Here is an 11,699-nt window from a genome sequence, read left to right as displayed (position 1 = left end):
CCAAGCATACAGTTAAAAATAGAATGTGGTTTAAAAAAAAAAAAAATTGTGCCGGGCGCTGGTGGCTCACGCCTGTAATCCTAGCTACTCAGGAGGCTGAGATCTGAGGATCGCGGTTCAAAGCCAGCCCGGGCAGGAGAGACCGTGAGACTCCTATCTCCAATAAACCACCAGAAAACCGGAAGTGGCGCTGTAGCTCAAGTGGTAGAGTGCTCGCCTTGAGCTGAAGAGCTGAGGGACAGCGCCCAGGCCCAGAGTTCAAGCCCCATGACCGACAAAAAAAAAAACAAAAAACAAAAAAAAAAAATTGTACCAAGTTAATTGAAGCACCATAAGAAAGGGTACCTAACATTTCTAGAGAAGGAGAATGGGGCCTTAAGTCCATGTGTGAGGTCTATGGAAAGAGAAAGGCACCTTCTTTTTTTTTTTTTTTTTTTGTCGGTCGTGGGGCTTGAACTCTGGGCCTGGACGCTGTCCCTCAGCTCTCCAGCTCAAGGCGAGCGCTCTACCACTTGAGCTACAGCGCCACTTCCGGTTTTCTGGTGGTTTATTGGAGATAGGAGTCTCACGGTCTCTCCTGCCCGGGCTGGCTTTGAACCGCGATCCTCAGATCTCAGCCTCCTGAGTAGCTAGGATTACAGGCGTGAGCCACCGGCGCCCGGCAAAGGCACCTTCTTGAATGGAACAGCTTGGGTAAGCTCAACTCAGGATATGTAGAGAAGACACGATAGGCTGTTGTACTTGTTGGCCATGCTGAGGGAGAGTTAGGCCGGTGGTGAAGGCACAGCACAGCAAATGATCTTTGTAACCATCCTAAAGTAAGATCTACTGGACAGGGATTAAATGAAAAGTTGAGAAAGGGAACCAAAGAGCCAGGAGGGCAGAGTTAAGCAAACCGATTTCAAATGATTTTTAAAGTTACTCAGTAATAACTGTTAGAATCTTTTCCTTGTTAGACGCTTGCTTAATTCTCACATCAACCAAACCTTGTGAAGTCAGAATGTTCACATCCTTCTGTGAACAAAGGAACCTCCATCGCTGGGGCTGTGAAACACAGGAGAGTGATGTCATTTGCCCTTAGTGGTGGAGCTAGCAAGTAATAGTGCTGAGATTTGAACCTGGACAGTCTATGCTTTTAACCATAAAATCTGTATCCAAGCAGTCAAATAAGTACCAAAAAAAATGTGTTTTGAAAATCTGTCATATAAGCAGAAGTGATTTCAGAGAGCTAGGGACAAAATTGAGATGGCAATGAATCCAGAATTATGTAACCCACTAGGGAGTGGAGATGTAAACTGCTCCTAGGTGTAGCTGTTCTGCCTCCCTGTGTTCTAGAAATGATTGTTTTACTCAGGGCTGAGGGCATGGTTCAAGTGGTAGAGCAAAGGCACTGAGTTCAAACTCGATTACCACCAAAAAAAGATAAATGTGACATTTTCAGACTATCTGGGACACTGACACACATTTGTCTATCTGAAGGTCTACCTAGGTTCGTTCTTAAGCATTTTGAAAATTGCTATGAAATAAGTGCTTTTCACATGCATGTGAAGTATTGCACATGGGTTTGAACTAATCAGGGACTCCTGGCCTGCTCATCACCTAGTGATCTGTTTTTCCTCAGTGAGGAACTCCAGGGATCCTCACTGGATTGAGCTAGAAAAATTCTACACTTTAAACTAACTGTTAGGAAGATAATGTTTGTTCGGTGTAAATACTGAACTCAGGGCCTTGCCCTCTTGCTTGTGACTGTCACTCTACCAGTGGGGCAACACCTCCACTTCTGGCTTTTTATTGGTTAGAAAGAGTCTCTTGGATTTGTCTGCTCAGGCTAGCTGCAAACCTTGATCCTCAGATCTCAGCCTCCTGAGTGGCTAAGATTATGAGCCACTGCACCCACCTGGAAGATACTCCTCAAAAAAAAATGAGTGTACAAATCTATATGTATCAAGTAATGTTTTTCTGTATTGCATTCACAGATCCAGTCCTACTGAAGTGTTCTGTTTTACTTTTGGTTTCAGTTCCCTAAAGCACATTTAAAGAATGTGAAATTGATATTTTCTACTTTTATCAGTAAGAGGTCTTAAAAAGGTAAATTAAGAAGGAAAATAAACAATCCCTTAGCTTCCCTGACTAGTAAAACACTGTATATTGTACATTTTCACCTGATTGGGAATTAGTCTAGTATACTGGGCTTGAGTGTTAGTGGCCATAGGATTAAGGCTTTTGGTAACATCCTGGCTGAGCCCAACGGGTAGCTTTTCTTTTCCAGGCAGTTCAGAAGGAAGGCAGTTGCTAGGGTTAACTACTTAGAGTGAGGCGGTGCTCCGAATGGAATAGAGATGGAACAGATGGGCAAGTTGAGCCTGACACTCTGGTCCTGCCCCTTGATGTCAGCCTGGTCTCTCCTTCCCCAGCAGGTAAAACTGTCTCCATCTGTTTAATCACTGGATTCTTAACATTTTTACTTCATTTTTAAAATTCTCATCCTATTTTTTTTATTTGATATTCCTTTTAAATGTTTGCTTGTGTGATTTCCTTTGCCCTTTTCACTACTGACAATACATGTTTGCTCTTTCATTAAATCTGTTTTAATTCAACAATTTGCTACATCTGATTCACTAAGATTTCTTCCCCCTCCTTTTTTTTTTTCCTGTGTCCTGGGGGAGGAGAGGTTTGAACTCAAGGCCTCAAGCTTGTTAGACTGTTGATGTTACACTTAAGCTGTGTCTCCACCCCTGCGTTTGCTGGTTAATTGGAGACAGTCTCTCAGACGTTTTTGCCAGGTTGACCTCAGAGATCCTCCAGACCCCTGAGTAGCTAGGATGGCAGGTGTGCATAGCAGTGCCTGGCTTCTTGGGTCCTTTTGCTTATTCTTTTGTCTCTTTCCCTTACTTCCTTTTACATTTTACTTTATCACACACAGGTTTTGTTGTATGGGTGTGGGTCCTGGGGCTGGAACTTAGATCCTGTACTTGAGTTTTTTAAGCTGAAGGCTAGCATTCTACCACTTGAGCCACAACTCTACTTTTGGCTTTTTGGTAGCTAATTGATAGGAGTTTCACAGACTTTCCTACCCAGGCTAGCTTCTAACCTCAGTCCTCAGATTTCAGCCTCCTGAGTAGATAGGATTATAGGTATGAGCTACTGCCGTCCAACCCTTTTCCATCTTTTTTGCCTGGAGTTCAAGCACTCGTTGGCTTTAGCATGGGCTCTAGCCATGGCTGCCTTATCTCTCCTTTCCTTACTTGTGTCCCTCTTCTATGCTGTATACCAGTGCTACGTACACCCATTCCTGTAGCACAAAAGGTCACTCTACTCCTCAGCCTGCCTCCATGGTACCATTCCAGACACTGTATTCTGTTTCAGCTGATTCAAATCTGTGTTCTTTCCCCCCCCCCCCCCCCCCACCCATGGTACTGCAGTTTAAACCCTGGGCCTTGAGCTCACTGGGCAAGTGCTCTTCCACTTGAGCCATGCCCACCTGCAATCGTGTTAGCTCATCCTGTTGTGTGCCATGTGTTCTCTCTGGAATATCTTCCTGGCTGCCTTAGCCCATCCTTTCCCATGTAAGTTTGCCCAGCTTTCCAAGACCAGCACAGATGTCTCTTCGGGAAAGCCAGTTCCTTCTCCTGACCCGGAGAAATTAGGGTTTCATCTTCCCCCAGGAACTTGTGCATCTTCCCTGCGGGAATATGGCAGGTGGTGTGTACTTGTTTGTGTAACTGACTGTACGTTGTAGGCAGCCCCTGAGGTGGAACCAGGTGTTACTCATGGCGTGAGATTCTGTGGCTAGCTCGGTGTACATACTCAGCAAACATCTGCAGGATGAATCATTGAATTACAGGGATTTTTGTGAAAAAAATTTTTTAATACTTTGAAAGGAGAAAGTAAGTAAAATGAAAAAGGAATGGGAGAGAGGAAGAGAAGCACATTAAAAAGAAGCCAGCACAAAACAGGACCGGTAAGATTATAATAATCTTAAGCTGTTGCCAGTGGCTCATGCCTGTTATCCTCGCGACTCAGGAGGCTGAGGTCTGAGGATCAAGGTTCAAAGCCAGCCCAAGGAAAGAAACTGAAACTTATGCCCAGTTAACAAGCAAAAAGCCAGAACTAGAGATGTGGCTTGGGTGGTAGTGTCAGCCTTGAAAAAGCCAAAGGAAAACATGCGGCCCTGAGTTCAAACCCCAACACTGGCACACCAAAAAATAACTGTAATAACATTTAATGAACTTTTCATATTGGTAACTACTTACTAATTTTTCATTTGAAAAAGTGACCTCAATGCTAAATCCCTCCAGCAATATGCCATCTAGTAATATGTTACCCTGCTGTTGTGTAGAAACTATTGGCCTACTGGTGGGAATTTCTTCCTTCCTCTGTGTCAGGTGGGCAGTGAGGTCTGGTGGCTGGGCACACAGGGACAGGCGTACGACCAACAAATGATGGGATTTTATCTGTTTGATTCTTCTCCTTTAGCTATTTGCATTAAACAAATGCCTAGAATCTTAAAATAAAAGTACTTTGACTTTCAAATTGGTTTTTCTTGGTTTTTTTCCCCATCTTTTTATTCTATTTTTATCCATCTCTCACAATCTCCATTTTCCCCATTAGTGAAGCTGAGACTTAAAATATAAACATTATGTGCTAAAGATTCTAGATTAAAAAAAAAAAAAAGATTTGTGCTACAGTCCTGGAGCATCTAGATTTGTTCCTGTAGGAACACTATAGCTTTGCTGGAATCATAGAGAACGATATATCTGTTGAACACTAGTATAAAATGCACATTGCTGAAGAAGGGCAGAGAGGTGGATATGAAACTATGAGGCCCAGCCCATGACTCCCACAGGACTTTGGACAAATTATTTAGGTACTGTATCTCAGTTTCCCTCATTTCCTCATGAAGTGACATATAGGTATAGAATGTTATCACAGTCTTTATGACTATTAGAACACCTGTAATCCTAGCTGAGCAGGAGGCTAAGATATGAAGTCTGCAGTTTGAAGCCATTCTGGGCAGGAAAGTCCATGAGACTCATATCATCAAAAAGCCAGAAGTGGAGCTGTGGCTCAAATAGTAGAGTACCAGCCTTGAATGAAAAAGCTAAGGGACAATCCCCAGGCCCTGAAACTCTCTCTCTCACACACACACACACACAAAATCCCCAGGCCTGAAACACACACACACAAAATCCCCAGGCCCTGAAACACACACACACACACAAGTAAAGAAAAGCATTGTGATCCTGGAAACACTCACTTCCATAATAATCTTGGTCTTGATGGGATTAATGACACCTGGTGGTGTAGCCAGCACCAGGACCCTTTTAGCTTGATTAATTTCTCTGACCATGACTCCATGTTTCCAGTAGGGGGCAGCAAACACCAATGCAATGCCTGGCCACTTCCTCAAAGCTTCTAAAGTCAGTTCTTCTTGAGAGAAAGCTCACTTTACTATTGAAAGCAGCCTTTTAAACTTTTAGGTGACAAAGTTAATCTCAATATACTAAATAACAGCAGCAATTCATCCATTTCAAGTGACACTTGGCTTTTCATGCATTCTCTGAAGAATATAGTTGACTTAAAAAAATTTTTTTTGGTCAATCATGGGTCTTGAACTCGACCTGGGCACTGTCCCTCAGCTCTTCAGCTCAAGGCTAGCACTCTACCATTTGAGCCTCAGTGCCACTTCCAGTTTTTTCTATTTATGTGGTGTTGAGGAATCGAACCCAGGGCCTCATGCATGCAAGGCAAGCACTCTACCACTGAGATACCTTCCCAGCCCTATAGTTGACTTCTTTAATCTCAATCTTATTTGATTTATATACTAAGTAAGCTGTATCCATTGTTTTCCATTTAGCCCCAGTTTTGTTTGTTTCTTATACCCAGGTTTTGATTCATGGCTCCACTAGCTTGCTAGGCTGATGCTCTTTCATTTGAGCCATGCCTATAGCACAGCTTTTTGCTTCTTATTTTAGAGTCTCTTGGATTTTTCCACCTCAGTTGGTTTCAAACCATGATCCTCCAGACTTTAGCCTCTTGAGTAACTAGGATTACAAGCATGAGCTACTAATGCCTAGCAACACTTTTTTTTTTTTAAGTGCTAAGGATCAAACTCAAGGTGTCATACTCACTGGAGAGGCAACCTCATAACACTGAGCTACACTCCATTACTAACCATGTTACAGATGGCTACTTTGCATCAGTTATAAAATAAAAAGATTTTTGCCCCTAAGAAGAAGGTAAGGTGTTTCCAATTTAAGATACCTAAGTTCAAAGAAGGAAACCTAATGGCTCATAAAAGTGTGTGTCAGTGTCATGGAGCATCTGTGTGTCATACAGAGAAAATGTTATCTAAATCTTGTTCCTTTCATTATTCACGTTTATTTAAAAATACCCGTGTGTGTGTGTGTGTGTGTGTGTGTGTGTGTGTGTGTGTGTGTGTGTGTGTGTGTGTGTGTGTGTGTGTGAAACCCAGGGCTTTGAGTTCTTGGCTGGCTTTTTCCACTCAAGGCTGGCACTCTGTTACTTACTTGAACCACCACACCTCCACTTTGGGCTTTTTGCTGCTTAATTGGGGATGAAGAGTCTCTTGGATTTGTTTGCCTGGGCTGACTTCGAACCATGATCCTCAGATCTCAGCCTCCTGAGTAGCTAGGATCACAGGCTTGAGTCAACTGGCACCTGGCTTTTTTCTCTATTGTTTTTACCTTTAGTGAGGCCTTTTGTAAAACACCATCATCATTAACATTAAGAGCACACAGGAGACATTCATATAACATGTTACCATTTGATCCGATGCTGTAACTAGAATAGCTGTTCTCTGCTAGAAGAGAGAAGTTTGGGGTGACATCACCTGTGTTGGGAGGCCTGGGAGAATGCGTGATGTCCTGAGGGCTGTAGTGTGACAGGGAGGCCTTCCAGGAGATTTTCAGATCCTTCCACGTGTTCCAATTCCTCTCTGGCCTTGTTCTCTTATAACTACCCTCTTTTGCACTTGAGCCCACTACCACCCCTCTCTCCACCCCACTCAGAGTCCTCTCTCCATCCCGGCTAAACCTCAGAAAAGTCTGTGACACTCATATTTCCAATTAACCAGCAAAGGCCACAAGTGGAGGTGTGGCTCAAGTTGCAGCAAAAAAGCTAAGGCTTTGAGTTCAAGCCCCAATACTGTCACAAATACACACACACACACACACACACACACACACACACACACACACACACACACACACACACACACACACACACACACACACACACACACACCCAAAAACAATTTCCATGAAAGTACATTTGAACAAGTCAGTTTAGGCTTGACTTTTACCATAGCCGACTGTGATCTCTAACTTTTTTTTAAATTGCAGTGGAATGTTCTCGTGGTGATTCTATCTGTGGAATTTTTCTTGGTTTCTTGCCAGTCTCTACCACCCTCCTTTCTTCCCCGGGGCTGCCCTGCACCGGCCCCTTGGTGTATGGGGTTTGCATGCCATGGGCGCTGCTTGGGAGGCTGTGGTTAATGAGAACAGCTCACACTGCAACAGGAAGCTCGGGGGAGGAAGCGCAAACCAACACCCACCACAAGCTGCCTGTGCCCAGCGCCACCCAGGCCGCTCCTCTGCTCCGGAGGGTGGTAAAGGGGTAAGAAACCACAGAGGTGAATGAAGTGCCATCTACTGCCCTGATCCAGCCACATGGAGCACCAGAAATTTCACCAGGACTGGTTCATTGGAGATCAGAGTCTCAAGGACTTTCCTGCCCAGGACTAGCATTGAACCATATCCTCAGATCTCAGCCTCCTGAGTAGCTAGGATCATAAGTGTGAGCTGCTGGAAAGGGACAGGGTCAAAACCATAATTGTACCTCCTCTGGTTTATTTACCGCCTCAGATTGGAGGGGGGGGGGAGTGGCTAATGAGAGTCAGGCCCTGCTGTTGCAGCTGCAGAGTGGGAAGGTAGAGAGCCAAGGGACCATCTTGGTCCCGAGGGAGGAAAGGTTGCTTGGCTTGGCCAGAGGTGGACACTTGGATCTTCAGAATGCCACCCTCAGACTTGTGATAACAGAGCAGGAAGCTCTGTCAGTGCAGGGGGAAGGGAGAAGGAACTTACTGTGTACCCAAACCCTGCAAGTTCCTCCCTCACTGCTTTGTACCTCCCTTTCTGCCCTGTAAGTGACAAGCCCTGGCTTTCTGGGAAATGGGTGAAATGTGCCTCCACGCCTGCTCCCTCTTCTGCCATGTCAGATCCCATCACTGTTGAAGTCTAACTGTAGCATTTTGTCTTTTCTTTTTGTGCTGTTATTTTGTGTGTGTGTGTGTGTGTGCTGGTACTGGGGCTTGAATTCCAAGCCTAGACGCTGTCCTTTAGCCTTGTCACTCCAGGCTGATGCTCTACCACTTGAGCCATACCTACATGTCTGGCTTTTAGCAGGTTCATTGGAAATAAGGGTCTCGTGGACTTTTCTTTTTCTTTTTTTGGGGGTCCGGTCGTGGGGCTTGAACTCTGGGCCTGGGCGCTGTCTCTCAGCTCTTCAGCTCAAGGCTAGCGCTCTACCACTTGAGCCACAGCGCCACTTCTGGCTTTTTTCTTTTTGCTTATGTGGTGCTGAGGAATCGAACCCAGGGCCTCAGGTATGCAAGGCAAGCGCTCTACCACTGAGCCACCTTCCCAGCCCCTCTCATGGACTTTTCTAACCTTGCTGGCTTCCAGTCAGAATCCTCAGATCTCAGCCTCCTGAATAACTAAGATGACAGGTGTGAGCCACCAGCACCCTGGTACATGGAGGGCACAGTTCTGGCATAGATGTAATCTTCTTTCTCACAGGGCCTCTTGGCACTGTCCTTGAGCTTCTTTTGCTCAAGGCTAGGATTCTACCCTTGAGCCACAGCACCACTTCTGGCTTTTTCTGTGTATGTGGTACTGAGGAATGGAACCCAGGATTTCATGAATCCTAAGCGAGCACTCTACCACTGAGCCACCTTCCCAGCCCAGCAAGGTTCTTTACAAGTAGAGAATATGTGTTCTTGGTTTTAGCAATCTTGGTGGCCGTGAATTGGAAAATACCTAGTAAATGAGAAAGAATGGAACATGCAGTAAGATGACTTCGTTTTAAAACCACACTCAGCCAGGCACCAGGGATACACGCCTGTAATCATAGCTACTGGGGAGCCTGAGATCTGAGCATCCAAGCCAACCCAGACAGAAAAGACCACGAGATCCTTATCTCCAATTACTCTTCAAAAAGCTGGAAGTAGAGCTGTGGCTTAAATAGTTGATTGCCTGCCTTGGCACAAAAGCCAAACACAGAGCACAAGGCCCTAAGTTCAAACCCCTGTGTTGGCACCAAAAGGGGAAAAAAGTTAATTAATATTATGCCACAACTTGGTCTGTAGAAAAGGTTAATGTCTTGCTTGATTATTTTCCAAATCACAATATCATTTTGCTTTGATACGGATTTGGCAATGGCAATTGTAATTCCTTTTTCCAACTGGTGGCAGTACTTGGGAACTTTCACCAAATAACTCTCAGTAGCTAAACATGAACATTATACACTTAGCAAATCCAGGAAGTCTTTTCTCCTCTCCATTATTTGCTTTGTAGAGATATGTGGAGATTTCATCACCCACTTCCTCTCCCTTTTGCATGTGAGTTTTCCAAGCTCCAGATGACAATGGCTTCATTTCTGGGTGTGTGTCTGCCTGCTTCTTATTTCCATACTCCATCATGCCGTCTCTGCCTCCAGCTCTTATTACTATCAAACCCCTAGCCCAGCCCCATAGCATACTCCTCCAAGCACTGCATGAACAGATTTCTTGAGGACAACGAATCAACCTTTTGTCTTTTTTCAACACAACAATAAACTTTTTTGTTGTTGTTGCTGTTTGTTTTTTGTTGGTCATGGGGTTTGAACTCTGGGTCTGGGCATTGTCTCTCACTACTTGAGCCACAGCGCCACTTCCGGTTTTCTGAGTGGTTTATTGGAGATAAGAGTTTCACAAACATTTACTGTCCAGCTGGCTTTGAACTGAGATCCTCAGATCTCAGCCTCCTGAGTAGCTAGGATTACAGGTGAGAGCCACTGGCACCTGACTAAACTATTTTTTTTTTTGAGCATCTTTGTCAAGATGTCATTTATATATCAGAAAGGTCAAGTAATATGTTTGAAGAGAAGTCAGTGGTTTTAGTACATTTACAGACTTGTGCATCTTAGTGCTAGAGTACCAGTCTACTCAGCACAAGGCCAGAGTTCAAACCCCAGTACTGGTAAAACCCAAAACACAGTTTTGCATCCATTGCCATAATTAACTTTAGAATATTTTCTTCATCCTCAAAGAAACCTTGTCTTTCATTTCAACCTTCTACCCCAGTCTTTGACCTTCTTATAAATCTATATAGTATCACACTGTTTTTTGTTGTTATTTGGGGGTAGGAGGAGTTATTTGGTACTAGGGCTTGAACTCAGGGCCTCAAACCCTTGCTTGGCTTTTTTATTTTGCTCAAAGCTAACACTTTACCACTTGAACTATGCCTCCACTTTCTGTTATTTTTGCTGGTTAATTGGAGATAAGCATCTCATGGTCTTTTCTGTGCAAACTGGCTTGCTTGGAACCATGCTCCTAAGATACTCAACCTTCTGAGTAGCTAGGATGACAGACGCAAGCCAGCATTACCAGCACCTGGCAACTTTGTTCTTTTTTCACCAACGTTTGGAGTTATTCTGAGTTCCTGGCATTTACACGTTAAGTTTAGGATCAGAAGAAATTGACAGAGAGATTCTAAAATTCATCAGAAAGCCCTGACCTCTTTTACTTGTTTGTAAGACATTTCTTCGGAACCTAGTGTAAAATTGGATAAAGAAGAGCTGAGCAGGTCTGCTTTGGAGGTGAAGTGGGGGCTGGTCCTTTCGAAGGAGACCAAGCTGAGAGGAGAACGGGAATGGAGGCCGAAAACTGCTGGGTAAGCTTCACGCCCCAGGGAGAGGAGTGTTTGTTGTGCCGAGGCATTCCGAGCCAGCACCAGGGGATATTGTGAAAGATAATTGAAATGGTAAAGTCCATTGATCTCCCTAGAAGAAGAAGAAAGGTCGCCCAGTAAGCCTGGTTGTAAGTTTGTTGATTCTTGCAGAAGATTCTTATTCAACCAGGGGAGCAGCTGGCCCTTTCTCAGGGCTGTGAGATAAGGAAAAAATAATAATCAGGAGTAGGAGGAGGGGGAGAAGGAGGAGGGGGAGGAGGAAGGGAGGAGGGGGAGGAAATGCCTATCTTTTCTTCCCTTTCTCTTTGGCCAGCCTAACCTTTGTCTGTCTTCATTAACTTGTCTTATATAAGTTCCCCAAGAAGAGAAAGGAGAGACGGAAAAGGAAGAAAACCATAATGGGAGAAAGAGAGGCATTTACTATGTCATATGATATATGGATGAACAGGTGGCTCAGAGCTGAGGATCCAGGTTCAAAGCCAGCCTGGGCAGAAAAATTCCAAAGACTCTTATCTCTGAGTAATCAGCAAAAAGTCAGAAGTTGGAGCTGTGATGCAAATGGTAGAGTAACAGCCTTGGGCAAAAACTACTGGAGATTGCTCTGAATTCAAGCCCTAACACAAACGTGAGTGTATGTGTGTAACACACCCGTGCACATACATGAGTGCAGTACACTAGTACTGAGTCTTGAATTCAGAGCTAGGCCACTATCCTGAGCTTTTTTGCTCA

Source organism: Dipodomys merriami, unplaced genomic scaffold, assembly GCF_024711535.1.
Source record: "Dipodomys merriami isolate MVZ:Mamm:240054 unplaced genomic scaffold, mDipMer1.0.p SCAF_7, whole genome shotgun sequence".
Lineage (NCBI taxonomy): Eukaryota > Metazoa > Chordata > Mammalia > Rodentia > Heteromyidae > Dipodomys > Dipodomys merriami.
The sequence above is the reverse complement of the archived record's forward strand: the minus strand, read 5'-3'. Positions refer to the sequence as shown.